At 40.6% G+C, this 14,135-nt stretch overlaps 1 protein-coding gene across 1 annotated transcript in view; it reads left to right on the top strand.

Moving 5' to 3' along the window:
• The first annotated feature begins 850 nt into the window (after positions 1-850).
• has3 (hyaluronan synthase 3) overlaps positions 851-14,135 on the top strand; it is a 22,062-nt gene continuing 8,777 nt past the window's right edge. Inside the window, exon 1 of the mRNA XM_034878377.1 lies at positions 851-1,608. The gene's annotated coding sequence lies outside the window, so the exon portion shown is untranslated. The remainder of the gene's footprint in view (positions 1,609-14,135) is intronic.

Below are 14,135 nucleotides of genomic sequence, written 5' to 3' on the forward strand. Positions count from 1 at the left end.
TTTCTCTTCTGGAAATATCTGCAAATTAGCGCATATTTCCCAAAAACTTTAGGTTTGTAAAGACGTTTACGTGCCCTCCGCAGAAAACATAGCTGACAAACTTGTGAACAAACTATGCTGTCACGTTGCATTGTGGGAAGTGTAGAATTCAGCATTTTGGGGTATTTTTTCTTTAGCCATACTAGGGACTAAAGGTCAGGGAATCTCTCACCTTTAAAACATTTTTTAATACAACTCCAACCACCAGCCCCTTTGGAGCAGTTAACTGGTAGTCTGTCTCAAAGCCTCTAATATGGTCACCTATAGTTAGTTGAGGGAGAGAGAGAGAGAGAGAGAGAGAGAGACAAAGCCACAGTCCCTTTGGCTGCTAAACCCCTGAGAGGTCTATTACAGTAATTACTATATCTCACCATGTGTCACTGTCAGAAAGCCAGAAAGTAAATGCAGGGTGTGAGAAAGGCTTGTAGGGTGGTTGAGTGGAATCACTTATTTCTGAGAGTTTGTTTTAGGTTAAATGCATTCTATTACCTACAACTGAAATGTAATGTGTGTGAGCGGCCGTGTACCAATTCTTAGAGGTGTACTGCAGTTTGTGTCAGGCTTCCAGCCCAGCCGTGGAACCTGCAGGATGTCAGCAGCTCAGCCTCAAGCAGGAGAGAAAAGGCAGGGAGGGTAGATAAATAAGCCAATAAAGGATGCTTTGAGTCAGGCGGAGAGGTGGAAAGAAGAGGGGGCTCTGGTCAAACAGTCCCCATGCTTGTTGGAGGTTGCTGGCTGCATTGCAGAGAGATAGAGAGCTAGCCGGGTTGTCCAGGGAGGGGAGGGGGTTGGTAAAGGAGACAGAGAGGGGAGATAGCTGTGGAGGAGAAACTCAGCAGTGTCGGTCTGCCTGCCAAGTTGTACAGTGTGACAGAGGAGGAGAAGGATTGGGCTCTGCTGCAAACGGGATGCAGAGACGAGGTTGATACTGCAGCATAGGACAAAGGAAGGGGGGGTGAGTGAGAAAACCTAGGGATTATTCGTTGCAGGTGGCAGAGAAGAAATCACACTTCCGCGCTAGGCTGAGATCAAGCTCCTCAGTTTGGCCCGGGATCTTCACCTTCACTTTTGACATCACTTTGGTCCCATGCTTATGATGGAAATCAGGAGCCAGGATGGAGAGCATCAGGGGCAGAGACCAGACTAGCTACTGCTCCCAACCTGTAATCTGCAGACGTATGACTACACCAGCATCAGCTGCTGGCTGAGCACCTTCTATCACAATCTCAGCTGGGGGGCTTCATGCCCTGGGACAGTCCTGGGTGATAGAGGGAGGTGGTGGTGGAGGAGGAGGAGCAGGCAGCGGGGAGGCTGGCTCAGAGAAGTGGAGGAGGGTGGTGGGGGTGTAAACAGCCTGCTGTATTTTTGGATGTGGGATCTCCTGACTTAAGCGAGCAAGCTGGAATAAAGATGTAGTGTGAGCTAGTGGAAGGAGGGGTACAGAACAAGGAGAGTGCTGTGCTGAGGAGAGGGCTGGACGTCCTAGCTCAACGGACGGACCAGACGGACCGAGATCTGGGGGGAGTCCTTAGGGGGAGACAAAGACGGAGGGTCCACTGGATCAGGAAGGTAAGGGTTTTAATAATGTGTTTTGCACAAACAAACTATGTCCTTTTGATGTAAATTACCCCAGTAGATTAGGATAAAACAAACCTGTCTTTTGGTGGTCCTCACTTCTATCAAGAGCTAGTTTAGCATTTCAATTTGGGTTTAGAATTAGAAGATTTGATTAGATTAGCTATTGGTTTGGACTAATGCTTCAGGTTTTGCATGATGTAAAGGTTTGGGGAAAAAAACTAAGAATGAATGAAAGCATGTACAAGTGAGATCAAACCTGTTCAAGAAGGACAGAAACTGAATGGAAAGTTTGAGAAAATGTGGAAAAAGCAACATTAAAGCCTAGGACGAAAATGCAAGACAATGACTTGAGTGTGTTCTGGCTTGTTTGGTGAATGTGTTTGCAATGTGTGGTAGAGAAAATATTTTTTCAGCCTGACACTGAGTGGTTGCCTGTGTGTCAGTGAGTTGGTCAACTTTACCAGGACTAAATATATTTTAGAACTGCTGCATTTCTGCTTTAATTGCTGGGGGAAGTAATACTTAGTAATAGCTGTGTTTTTGCTTACTGCCTATGTATTTAGGCTACAGTATCACTGCGTTTGTGTTACCTTCTGTCATTTCCACACGCTGCTTTTTCCCTCTGTGGAGGCAGACAGCGACCGTTAGGAAACAATTGACAGGGACGCCTTTGAGCGGCTGTTTGAAGAATTCTGTCGTCTCTAAAGAAAACGCTGGCGTATTTGATTTTCCATGGCATCACTGCCATGCTGGACCTGCCTGGTCTGGTTGCCTTTTCACCCAAAGCCTGCTGGTATTGACAGGCTACTTGTGAGACTTCAGGTGAAGTAGATCCACAAAACACTCAGTCAAAAAGGTGTTTAAGTGATAAGTTGATGGGTATCACAAGAAAATAAACCACTAGAAACTAGATTAAAGCAATAGTATTTAACTTTTGATGGAAGAAATAACATAGTCTTCATGTTACAAATATGAAGTTTAATTCACAACCACTAAACGCACCCTTACTAATTTTAACACACAGGGATTTTAATGCTGCAGCCTTAGCAGCCTTAGTCAGGTATGACTAGTAGCTTGTGGTGGCTAATGTTAGCTAATGTTAACAAACTTAAGAGTAGCTTTCCTGGGTCACCCTTTGATTTGTGGACTGTCATTTTAAAGCCTTGAGTGTGGCAATTTAGACGTTGCCATCTTGTTTTCTTTAAACCGCACATGACGATTTCTGATGAGAAAGGGTTGGAGATGATGAGGGTGGAGCTGGGGTAGATGATACTGCCAAGTCTGTTGTTTATGGTTGCAATGGCGTTGTGCTAAGCTAAACGCTAAAGAGGGAAAATTGCAAATTTTCAACCGTTCTGAGCAAGTCAACCAGTTGAGTTTTACCACTGGGTAAATGCGGATTTGTGGGAACTGGCGCTATTAATTGTAATATACGGCAGTACAGAAAAAGCGTAGACTTTCCCTCAAGTTACAACGCTAGCGTTAGCTAGCTACCTTGTTGGAAATAATACTGAATAAGACATTTTAGGTGACCAAAATGTTCCAATCATCTTTGTTGAAGTGAAAACACACAGCGAGAGAATCACTCACACCCAAAAACAAGTTCAGATCTATTTTGTCACGCATTTTGTTTACAATGCCATGGTTAGCAATGCTAAGCCTCCATTCTGATTGACAGTTAGGCATGTAGCCAAGCCTCTAAAGCAGTCCGTGCTTTATCTTTACTTTTAAAATAAGTACGACCATAATTTACAAGATGAACATCATGTTGTATTAGAGCTTGAAGCTAGCAATTTAGACCATAAATACATAATCGCAGGTTGAAGGCGCTTCCGCAATGGCTTTGCTCTCAGACCCAGAAGCAAAACAGAGCTAAAACAGAGGTAAAAGAAGAGTACTGGTGGGTTAAATGTCAGACTCAGGTGTCTCAGGTGGACAGAATCATAACTCCAAATTCAAGCCAATCAGAAGACAAAGTGCTCTATTCTGTTCTTCATGTTGGCGAAGGTCCAACAAGCCAGTGTAAGTTTTGTTCCAAAAGAAAAAGCCCCGGTAACGAGCAACATGCTAAAAAAGCTTCTATTCTTACGTTCTAACAAGTGGTGGGTGCGAGGGTGGCGCTAGAGGAGGTCATAAAGTGTCCCAAATTAGTTGGACTGATTCTTCACCTTTTTTTCTCACCTGCAAATTTACCTAATGTTCTTAGTTTGGACATTTGGAAATATCTGCATCTTGGGTTGTTTGTAAAAAGGATGACTTGGTGACCCCGGACAGCTATTCTAGCAAACATGGATACTGAATTAAGGATCCTGATATGTTACGGGGTTAATATTTAAAGCCACAGCTTCAGTTTTTACATACTGTACTACGATTTCTGCGAGGAGGAGGATACATCAGTTATGTCTTTTTGCCATGTGTACTTCAGAAACGTGACTCTTTTTTCCAGAGGGATTCTATTCATACTGATGATTATAAAGGGATGGCTAATGTTTTTGTTTTTTTTCATCTTTCACATTCTTGATGATGTTTCATTTCATGAGGTTAGATTTCTGTTCAAGTAAAGAAATTGTCCTTAGATGTTGATGTTACTACTAGAAAGGATTCATCTTTTGATGAATATCAATAATGCAGTTTATTTCATGGCCAGTAGTTGTCAAAATAGTCTGCTCAGATTAGAAGACAAACTATTTTGGCATTGTCCATATCAGGTTTTTAAAGGTAGTGAACTCTGGATTACATGTTAAAAGATTGTTAAACAGAGCTGAGCTATTTCTCACATATAATAAAGAAATATGAATAGTGCGTGAGGTTACATTGGGCCATTTTCCATAGCAGTTAGCGTACAACAAATTGGCATCAAACAAACCTGAAATACAATACAGGCATTATTTTTGTTGAATAGTTTGCTGTGAGTCATCCCATGACAGCTTTCAAATTCCATCCACACATCTCTTCAGCTGTGTGTACTTTATTAGATTGAACCCAGGAACACCCCTTCCTTCAGTATGTAATGAGGTGTGCAGAAGAGGATTTTGTGCTACACTCCCTGGAGAAATCTGAGAGGAGGCACTGAGAGAGCCCTCTAATGGCAAACTACTCAGAAAACCCAAACATTTTATTACACAGGTAATGTATTCCCTCATAACAAGCACAAGGTTTATCCATGTTTCATATTAAAAATTGTTTGTGTTTGCAGCCCTGCTCAGCTTTGATCTTGACCCATCTTACTGATGATGTCTTCATGGCTAACACTTACAGGAAGTGAGTCTGTGGGGAGCTGGCAGGTTAATAGCTGTAATTTATCACACATTCAGTGTTGTTCAAGCAGTTGTCCCGGGTGACCACCTGGGCGCTCAGATACCATAGTTCCCTACTTGATTGCTCACTAACCACATTTCCTCACTCCTTCTTTGTTTTGCCTGTCATCTCTCCCTCCCTTTTTGCGGTCTGACCTCCAATACTGCCTTCCCAATGTGGAATTCAAAGTTAGTTTAGATTATTAAAAGGATCCCCATTAGCTAACGCCTAGATGTCCAGCTAGTTTTCCTGGAGTCCAAAACATCATTAAATCAGAAAATATTAAAACAGTACATGACACATGCAGGATAAAAAAACTCTAAACTCTAACAAGTTTAAAACAAAATATCAAGGTAACAACCAGAAAAACCCAAGTAAAGATGTATATAAAAAAAAAAAAAACTACATCACAGTGTATAACACAACATAACGGACACCAGACAACTACATAGGGGAATATGTGAAAATGGTGAATTGAATTTTGGGGACATGAATACAAAATGGCACAGTGTAAAGTATTCAATTCAATTCAATTTTATTTATAGTATCAATTCATAACAAGAGTTATCTCAAGACACTTTACAGATAGAGCAGGTCTAGACCATACTCCAGAATTTACAAGGACCCAACAGTTCTAGTAGTTTCCTCCAGAGCGAGCGACACTGTGCGACATTGGCAAGGAAAAACTCCCCTTTTCGAAGAAACCTCGGACAGACTCAGGCTCTTGGTAGGCGGTGTCTGACAACCGGTTGGGGTCTGAATGAAGAGTGGCAATAACAGTCCCCCCAAAATAGTAGTTTGTAGTTCTTTGTAGCAGTTTGTAGCATAGCAGGGCACTGTGCAGCATTACAAGGCACAGCAGGACGTAGCTGGGCACCGCAGATCGTAGCAGGATGTGACATGGCATTGCAGAACGGAACGTGTAACAGGACCATAGCGACAGCTGCTACCATGATTTTGGAGCCTCCCTGAGCTGAGAAAACATGCTGGGGGAAAAAGAACATAAGGACACTGGGGAAAGAATCCCCAGAGCTAGGTTAGTAACAAGCATTTCTGGGACATGGCTGCACACAAAATGGGAAGATAGAAAGATAGAAAGATAGAGGAGAAATAAGCTCAGTGTGTCCAATGAAGTCCCCAGCTGTCTAAAACTAGTAATTCAATTCAAATCAATTCAATTCAATTATTGAATAGTTAGAATTATTTAATTAGTATCAATTCATAACAAGAGTTATCTCAAGACACTATACAGATAGATCACACTCCAGAATTCACAAGGACCCAACAGTTCTAGTAGTCTCCTCCAGAGCAAGCAACAGTGCGACAGTGGCGAGGAAAAACTTCCTTTTAGGCAGAAACCTCGGTCAGACCCAGGCTCTTGGTAGGCGGTGTCTGACGGGCCGGTTGGGGTTGTAATGAAGAGTGGCGATAACAAAACAAAAATTACAGCATAACTAAGAGAGACAAGGTAAAGAGAGGAGCCTGGTCAGGCTAGAACTCTCCCCAACCGGATTGGGCTGTATGCCCTGCCTCCCTCTAGTTTTATTATATTATTAATTATATAATAGATAAATCAGACAACTATGACGAGAAGCATGTGGGCCGGATTAGGCGGACGCTGCGACTCCTCACTCCCTAACTATTTTCAATTCAATTTAAGAGGTGCTCAGGGAATCATGTGAAGTCCCCCAGCAGTCTAGGCCCATAGCGGCGTAACTAATGGATGGTTCAGGACTTTCCTGAGCCAGCCCTAACTATAAGCTTTATCAAAGAGGAAAGTCTTAATCCTACTCTTAAATGTGGAGACGGTGTCTGCCTCCTGAACCCAAACTGGAACCTGGTTCCACAGGAGAGAAGCCTGATAGCTGAACACTCTGGCCCATTGTACTTTTAGAGACTCAAGGAACCACAAGTAACCCTACATTCTGGGAGTGCAGTGCTCTGGTGGGGTAGTAAGGTACTATGAGCTCTTTAAGATAAGACGGTGCCTGACCATGAAGAGCATTGTAGGTGAGAAGAAGGATTTTTAAATTGTATTCTGGATTTTACAGGAAGCCAATGCAGAGAAGCTAAAACAGGAGAGATGTGGTCTCTTTTCCTGGTTCCTGTCAGAACACGTGCTGCAGCATTCTGAATCAGCTGAAGAGTCTTTACGGACTTTTTCGAGCAGCCTGATAATTGAGAATTGCAGTAATCCAGCCTAGAAGTAACAAATGCATGGACTAATTTTTCTGCATAATTTTTAGACAGGATATTCCTGATTTTTGCAATATTACGTAGGTGAAAAAAGGCAGTCCTTGAAATTTGCTTTATCTGAGAATTAAAGGACATGTCCTAATCAAAGATAACTCCAAGAATCCTCACAGTAGTGCTGAAGGCCAGGGTGATACCATCCAGAGTAACTATCTCTTTCTCTTTAACAGTAGAAAATTACAGGTCATCCAGGTTTCAATATCCTGAAGGCACAATTGAAGTTTAGCTAACTGATTATGTATGTTTTCACTCCAATGAAATATGGTTAAGTAAGCTGTGCACAACCTGCTCAGCCCCAAACATTAACAGTTAGAGACTAGCTGGTGAACATAGTGGAGCATTTAGTTGCAATAGAGACCGATATTTTTTTCAACATCACAAGGGGGACAAAACAAACACATGCCTCTGCTGGATGTGTAAATTAGGAAGCTTGTTCAGCTGCCCCCAAGTGGCCAAAAATGTCATTAATGGAGGTTTAAATTTCATGAGTATGCAACCAAAAAAGTTATTCTGTCCATGTAATACTAGAATGAAGCACAGCATATATCCCAGGAAGACTAGGGTGCGTAAATTGAGCCTGGCAGTACCAAGTGCTATCAAGTGAAAAACTACTGTCTGAAGTGTGTTCTTTTTAGACTGACCGAACAACAGCTTGTTGTAAGTGGTGTAGTCTATGTGAAACGTAGGTATTCACTAAGAAAGGTCCAGGATTTCCATGTACCCACCTAAAAATGCACAATGGCACATAACAACATTCTTTCCATTATATTTCTGATATGCATTTGAATTGTCATTGGCATTGTTTTTCTTTGGACAGGCTAAATAAAGGTATTTCTACCGTAAATTGGTGCATAAAGAATGGAGGAAATTAAGTCTTTGACACTCATATTTTCCTAGGGGAGGACACCAAGAACCTGCCTCTAAAGCAGGTCTACCTCTTGAACCTCGCCCCACACTTTGCCATATCCGACCCTTTGCTGAACATGTACTTTACTGTGAATTAATAGTGATATACCTAATGAATGCATGTTACTGTCCAGTACTTCATCTCTGTTTCCTTCATGTCTTATTTTCTAACTTCCCTCAGTCCTTCTCTTGCTCAACCCAACAGTTTTTTCCCTCAAACATGTTCCCCTCCCTTCTTTCGTCTCCCTCAGTTGGGTAAAAGTCCCTATCCCGAAGCCAAAACCATCCCTTTGTAACACCTCCCCACCTCCCCACCTCCTCACCTGGACTCCCAGCCCATTGAGTCAGATGGCCTAGATGCAAGAAATCCCTCCCATGTGGCACTGCCACTCCTCGGCTTCAACTGAGAATATTACTACTGATTTAGTTAATGGGATCTGGATGAACATGGATATGCTGATTAGTTTGGGAATGACCTTTCTTGTTTTTACCTGCATATTTACGTAATGTTCTTAGTTTGGACATTTGGAATTATCTGCATCTCTGACTGTTTGTAAAAAGGATGACTTGGGGACCCTGGACAGCTTCTCTAGCAAACATGGATACTAATGTGGTTTTGGACGTAGACTTGAACCACACGTACACAGGCTAGGTGAATGTGACCAGCATCACTACAGAATAATTTCTAATATGTTATGTGGGTGAAATATAAAGCCAGAGCTTAAGGTTTTACCTACTACAATTTCTGCGAGGAGAAGGACACGTCATATATGTCATTTTTCACCGCATTTCAGAAATGTGACTTTTTTCTCCAGAGGGATTGAATTCATATTGAAGATTATAAGGTGATGGCTTGTATTTTTTGTTATACCTTTTAATCTTTCACAATCTTGCTGATGTGTCACATCATAGGGTTCGATTTCTGTGGATTTCTGTTCAAGTAGAAACGTGTCCTTAGATGATGGGCAACTACTTTTACTCCCACTCTGATAAAAAAAAATGCATCTTTTCTGAACAGGCTGACTTGTGCCTCTAGACAGCTTTATCTACCACTATTGAATCATTCAGACATCTTATGAATGATAAACCTTTAATTTAGCTCACTTTTATTGGATACTAAAGGTGGTCACTACATTTAACACAAATAATGCCATGGAAGGTTTTCGCTTTTTATTTCATACCAGTAATATTACAACATCCTACACTGTAACAAATTTAACGTAGAATTTACAGTAACTTCCTGGCAATCATTGTCCAGCAAGTTACTGTGAATTATTTTTACAGTAAAGGTTCCGTACATCCATTTACAGTATTTTATGTATTTACTGTTAAATACAAAATAGTTAAACGCAACATAAGATAAAAAAGTAAAAATACAGTACTTTACTCTGTACAGCACTATACTGGCTATATTGGGAATTTTTTTACAGTAATGCTTTGACTACTGTGATTTCAACTGTAATACTTAGACTATTGTGATTTTGTCATCTCAACAAGGTTGTAATGTAAACTTTACAGCATTCTACTGTGAATATCATATACAGTAGTGTTACTATGAAATCTAAAGTAAATAACTGAAGATTTCCCAGCCATTATTTACAGTGTACATTTATCCCATAAAACACCAAGTTGATGCAGTCAGGAAAGCCCAGCAGATGTAACCTTGGGGCTAATCTATATCCACGATGTTCCACTTCCAGGATTTCTCTCTTTCTGCTGGAAATTCTGCTGCATGTCTTCTGTTTTTGGATGTCCTTATATCTTCTGCTTTCTTTGTTTTGTAATTCTAAACTCCGGTGGTTTTATGAAGACTGGCTAACTGTTCCTCAGATCTCTGCAGGGTAAATCCAGACAGCTAGCTAGACTATCTGTCCAATCAGAGTTTTCTGTCGCGTGACTAAAACAACTTTTGAGTGTACACGTTCCACCAAAACAAGTTCCTTCCAGAGGCTATTTTACAGAGGCACTACTGCTTTGTCTGGCGCTTAGCACCGCCCAAGACAATTGTGATTGGTTTAAAGACAATGAACCAGAATATGATTTCCTCCAATCTGCTGAGTGGATACCCTTCTGCAAAGTGCTGTGGATAAGGGTCTGGCAAAGCCGGTCTACCTTGGAGCTAATGACATCTAACCCCCCTTATTTCTGTGACTGATCCCAGCTCCCGGACAGCAACAACCGCCTCTGGTTCTGTGGCCCTCTAATCAAACAGTCCATGTTCCTGTCTGCTTGTTATCTGGCCTGTGGCCCCGGGACATTAATACCACGCTGCCCCAGCCTGCTGGTTTAATCCACCATTGATCACATATTCAGCAGAAGCTCTTTTTCTGTTGCCCTTTCACATACATAGCCCGAAACTATAGTCAGTGCAAAATTGGACTTTGTGGCACTTCTTCTACCAAAAGTATCATCAGTACTTTTGAGTGAGTTGTGTAGATTATCCAGTCTAACAGGGACACTGCTTTGGAAAACAAGTGTGCTTCTAACTGTTTAATACCATTTTTCAGTGTGTTGAGCGACACAAATGAAATTCCTCATCCCTCAACAGAAATCTCAGATACAGATATTTCAAAAGCTCTGCAAATAAAAAACAATGATTTTATCTAACTAAATTTGTAATTTAGGTAAACCATTTTTTAACGATGGCACATGTCTTGGACATGTGCCATCGACATTTTACTTTATTATCAAATTTGTCATCAATAGATTTAACTGATGCACTTATCTGGAAAGAGACTGCCACAGCATAATTTGCTATAATACAAATATCACCATAATAATTAGTCAGTACCAGGATAGAAAATACAAAACAAAGAGGAGATTATTAAGATTTTAAAGAAATTAGGGATGTCATTGGAAAGTCATGGTTGTGAGATTATTCTAAAGAACCTTAAAGCTTTATTTGTAAAGCAGCTTTAAATACAATAGTTTACAAAGTTCATGAAATCATGTGAAGCACGTACAAATCAATATGCATATATCACTGTAACTGAAAATAGGAGATGGGACACCTTTTAAAGGAAAGTAAAAATGACAATGAACAGATAAAATGTAATTAACAGATAGGGTAAGAAGACCATAAAAAGATGACATCACTTAAAGGCAAGTCTACAGTACAATCAATAAATCAATCAACATGTATTTGTGTAGAGCTTTATAGCAACTATCAGGTATCCAAATTTCTTTTAAACAAGGACCACAAATAAAACAACATAACATACATTGAGAATACAATATAGAATTCACTAAAACCAGAAAAGGTTGCATAAAAAGAAGAAGAAAGGGAAAACGTAACAGCATATAATATACATACATGTTGTAAGCCATTTTATAAGTACATCATACATCATACAAGTACATAATACAAGGTAACGAACATCCAGTTGAAAATAATTCTACATCTGGCGGAATTTACGGTGGCAACGGAGCAATCCCTGAAATGGAACGTTGTGAATATAGACTGGTGATATAGCCAAGAGATAGATCGTGAAAAGTTTTAAAAGTGATCAGTAAAATCATAACACGTCAGTGAAGTGATGTGAAGCAACTGTAGATATGGAGTGATGTGATGTTGTCTGTTAAAACCAGTGAGACCAGCTGGAGGGGGGAGAGGAATTTCTGGTTGTTGTCCATGACGATGCTGACAACACAAAGAGAAAGAAAAGCTTTTGTATGCTTCCCAAAACGCCTATTTTACAAAATTACCCTTTCTGACAGGACCTGAATGTCACATAGACCGTTTCTCCTGGATCTCCCATGCAGAGTGCAGATCTGTGAATACAAGTGTGATTCAGTGCCAGGATGTAAATCTATACATCCAGTCAGAGAGGCAGATAAATCTGTCCCACAGACCTGAGTGTATTAATATAACTATCAGTCTGTCTCTCCTGTGTTGGCCTGGTCAGGTGTGGGGAGGGAGGGGTGGGGCAGAAGGGCAGGAGGTAATTTCATGAATGAAAGGACAGAATTGTTCCTCCGTTTCAACTGGTCCCACGCACTGGCAAAACCCAGGCTGGCCTTTAATTAAAGCTAATAACCCAAAGAGAGGGGAAGAAGGGAGCCCCCGAGGGGCTAATGGGAGGAGGGGCGAGAGCAGATGAAGATGAAGGAGGGGAGAATAGATGGGCAGGTGGTGTTCAACTGTAAGTTCTTTCACTTTAAGGGAAAAAAGCCAGATACACTATGATACACTGACAATGCACTTTATGTGATAATATGTGCGTCCTAGAGATAGTAGAAGAAGACGAGGAAGAAGATACTTTTAATTATCTCAAAAGGGAAATTACATTTGATATTCATTTTTTTGATTACACAAAGGCCCAAAATACACACACATGCAGAAATAGGACCTATGTGTGCACAAATTGGAGGGATGTCAGAGTGAGTGGGTGGCCCATTAATTGCGCCCTTAGCAGTTGGGGGTTCTTGCTTAAGGGCACCTTGGCAGTGCCATGTGAACTGGCACAACAGACTGAGCCACTGCCACCCACTAAGGTAGATGTGGAGCAGTAGTATCCATACGAATAGTATTAATATTAATAACAGTGGTAGTTAAGGTTCTAGTAGCGATAATAGTAGCACTAATTTCTTTCCTTCTGCCTAGTTGCATCAGTAATAACAGTAGCAATACTAACAACTGTAGAAGTACTAGTAGGTTTAGAGTTTTAGTATAGCAGCATAGTAGTATTTGTAAAGTAATAGTAGTAGTGGTGGTAGGTAGTATTAATAAAGTAGCAGAAGTAATAGTAAAGGGTAATATTTAGAATATGGTCTGCAATGTACAGTGTCATTTTTCTAAATTGACAGTGTACCTGTACAGGTATTGACAAGGGAGCAAGATGTGAAGTTAAGAAATAAGGGGGTAACAATCAAAGAAGTCAAAAACAAATTATACTGTTGGTATTTTTTAACAAACCGGTAACAGTCACTATGGGATACAGTATGAACATACAGACCAACAAAGCTGGAAGTTTGGGATGAGATGGAGTAAAATACAATATTATAAATTGGCTGTAATTTAGCATTTGTAAGCCAAATAGTTCATGTTTTGGAGTTCTTACCAAATAAGCACATGGGTCATTTCTGTTTTTACTTTGGAACAAACGGAGGTCTATGGAAAAGATTACAGTAAGGAACCTATAGACCTATAGGCCTATAAATTATAAGTTACTGGTTGTAAACTGGCTAAATGTACCAGAAAAAAGTAAGTCATTGACTGATACTCATAGGAGACTTCAGAAGCCTAAGGTTGTTCAAGTTAATGTAGACTGACACTTGTTAAACAGGGTGATGTTCATTGTTGTTATGGAATACAGGAAGTTGAAAGATTTTTTTTTTTATGATGAGGTTTTACAGTGAACACAGCTAAACTGAAAACCAGGAGCCCAACACCCCAGCGACTGTAGAAGATGGCCAATTGTATGTCCTGTTCCTGTATAACAGTAAACTGTACCTACACTACAGTCATTGAAAATATTCGTTGAGAGTCATTCCATGATATAAAAATTAATATATGAAACACAGATCTATTGGTTGTGTCATAGTCTTGCATTGCCAGACCTACAGTATCTCTAGAGCGCTGTGGCGTAATTTCCGGCTCCTTCACACATACATTCTAGGATAAGAGAAAAAAAACACTGGCTTGTTTGCATTATTAAACCAATAGACCAATTTTGGACGCCGTTAAAATCTGGACTCAGCTAGGCTGGTTCTGCAAAATGATCTCAGGAAGGTACTTGTTTTATTGAAACATTTGCAACCTGATAAAAGAAAACAACAAGTACAATATTAAATAAAGTCACCCCCCCACCAAGCAGTCCACTCTCTGGCTCACCTGACATATGTTGATATTCACCCTTACATTTACTGAAAAACATTTTAATTTAATATTAATCTGTTTATTGATCCCCAATGGGGAAATTACACTCTGTAAGTTATCACACACAGTCCTGAACTACACACACATGCTCAGGATCTATACATGCACTAATAGAGAGATGTCAGAGTGAGTGGGCTGCCAGCCAAACCAGCACCCTGAGCGGTTGGGGGGGGGGGGGGGGGGG

Source organism: Etheostoma cragini, chromosome 8, assembly GCF_013103735.1.
Source record: "Etheostoma cragini isolate CJK2018 chromosome 8, CSU_Ecrag_1.0, whole genome shotgun sequence".
Taxonomy (NCBI): domain Eukaryota; kingdom Metazoa; phylum Chordata; class Actinopteri; order Perciformes; family Percidae; genus Etheostoma; species Etheostoma cragini.